The 2,373-nt window shown below is 43.2% G+C and overlaps 1 long non-coding RNA gene across 1 annotated transcript in view; it reads right to left on the reverse strand.

The window, feature by feature from the left end:
• Positions 1 to 919: 919 nt before the first annotated feature.
• LOC109309561 overlaps positions 920 to 2,373 on the reverse strand; it is a 24,245-nt gene continuing 22,791 nt past the window's right edge. The window contains exon 3 of the long non-coding RNA XR_002100963.1: positions 920 to 993. This is a non-coding gene — a long non-coding RNA (uncharacterized LOC109309561). The remainder of the gene's footprint in view (positions 994 to 2,373) is intronic.

The following is a 2,373-nucleotide window of genomic DNA, read 5'->3' on the forward strand; positions in this document are numbered from 1 at the left end:
TTTTCAGCAGCATATCCCAAAGTATGGGTGCATGCTTCTTGGCTGGAGGGAAACGGCCATCAGAACAGGCATAGATAGACAAGCTCTCAGCTTTCTTATTGTGACTTTTTAAAGCCATTTCTTTACTATGGGGGGGAGGGGAGGAGAGGAAAACCCTTCAAAATGTAAAGCATTTGTACTCAATGCAAGAACTTCTGCTTGAGTTTACAGAGGGTCTGAAGCAACAAATTTGAGAACTGAATGGTCCCATTCAACGTGTAGAAACCGGAATGAAAAAGAAGTTACTCTAAATAAATATCAATGTAGCAGGCTGGGAGTCCTAGGGTTGCCATGCTGCCCCTAGGTCCCCTCTCTGTACCATGCCAAGCATGCTCCAAGCATCCTCAGAATCTCGCCCACCACATCTTTGATCTTCTAAATCATAGGGAGGCTGCCCTTTGTCCTCATGGCTATGGTTCCTGCGGTATACCAGACCAGTGTTTGGTACTGGGTGTCAGGTACACCCCTGCCTCATCGGCTATGCATGGCTCCAGCCACCCCTTTACCACGCCCCAAGCCTCGCTGATGGACCAGACGTTCACCTGTCTCTCTTGCCCCCTGGCTCTCTGGGACCTTCTGGCGGCTTGCTGCCTCACTGGGCCTTCTGGTGGCCCGCACTCTGGGCTGGGGCTCCCACACGGTGGCTCCCCTATGAGGCCTCCTCCATTCCCTTATAGCCTCACCCAGTCCCTCCAACAAACACAAAACACAAGCCTCTGTGTCATAACTTAACTCCAGGCCTCACAGCTAAAACATCCTCTGAGCCACACCACAATGCTCCCTCTCTCACCTGCATCACCAGCTGCACCCACACTCAGACTTTTCCCTTTCTTCACTCTGGACAAAGCTCTTTCTCTTTTGGTCCCAGGCAGGGTCCCTCCCTGGCCTCTGCCTGTGGTTTATATAAGAGCCAGGCCCTGCCCATTTCCTGTCAGCTGACCACACAGGTGTTGGCTACTTGCTTCCCCTGGTTGCCCCAGCAACTGGCAGCTGGGTGGCCATTCCTACTCTTCAAGTAGCAAGCACCTTAGTGCCCTGCTACAATCAATACTAAGTTTTATTGCTAACCAAAATAGGGTAAAAGTTGCCTGAAGCAAATACATAATTTACAATTTTCGGAGACTAAGCCACTTGGGCTCTTATGAAAAATTTTACCCAGCATGGAAAAAAATTAGATCATACTCTGGTATCAGAATCTCCAAAGCATGTGGGAGAGGACAGCACAAAAGAAGTGAAGGACACGTAAGATCTAGCATGAGACATTGTGGCACTGGGAGGGAGGAGTGTTTAGTTTAATTTTCCAGGAGAGATTCAGGTTTTTAAAATATGGAAAGCACAAACTTACCAAAAAAATTATAAAATAGAAACAAAGACCTTCCCCAGGCAAGAGAATCCTGTTCTATCACTGTACCTTATATAGGCATATTCTATGGTAATCTTCTAAAACTTTAATGTAACATCTTTTAAAAACCTAGGATGTAATCTGGGTTTTTTATCTAAGATGATCCATGTGAAAAAGTGATGGCTAATACCATTAATTTTGATACCCATGAAATACTTCAGCTGAAAGAACTGAAGAAAGATTTTACTCGAGCTAAGCAATGGGGCTTTTGCTGAGTAATATGAAATTATGCAAATAATAGACTTTAAGAAGAACAGAGGACCTTTCCTCTATTAAATACATGCAAGTTTGAAATAAAGGTCAGTCAGTGGTTTGATAGGCTTCACTGCAAATACTTAAGAACATGAAAGAGTATAAAAGGCCCTAGCAGAAGTCACCAGTGACTGTCGAGCAAAGATAGAATTCTGTTGCTTACCAGAAATTAGATTTAAAATGCTTCTTTGCTGATTATAGATAAATGGCAAGAGGGTGAAGGGGTAAGGTAGGGGTAGGTAAGGCAGGAAATAGCGTGCATACGTGTCTTAGCAAACAGACCTTTCTGCTTTGTAATTATTATTTTTGTGATACATTATTAGAATGGTAAGACACTGGGAAGCTAGGTTGAACTAACATACTTCCTCTTTCAGGAAAGTGCTGGGTTTTTTTGTTTGATCATCCCCCACCATGTTTGCTGATCATGTCCTAATGTGTCAGTTGACAACATCAGCTATTTGTTAACAAACTTTTTTTTTCTGCTGTAGTGACAGCTAGATTGATGATCATTTTCAAAGCTAATCTATGTATTGTTCACTGTGGAGCATTGAGTCTATAAGAAATCTGATGTTAACTTTTGTTTTAAGATACAAAATAATACTGTTGGAGCAAAATTTTAAGTATAGGTGCTGCCAATGCATGAACTCAGTTTGATTGAGAGTGGAAAATTCCATGCAGGG

Source organism: Crocodylus porosus, unplaced genomic scaffold (assembly GCF_001723895.1).
Source record: "Crocodylus porosus isolate Cpor-Errol unplaced genomic scaffold, CroPor_comp1, whole genome shotgun sequence".
Taxonomy (NCBI): domain Eukaryota; kingdom Metazoa; phylum Chordata; order Crocodylia; family Crocodylidae; genus Crocodylus; species Crocodylus porosus.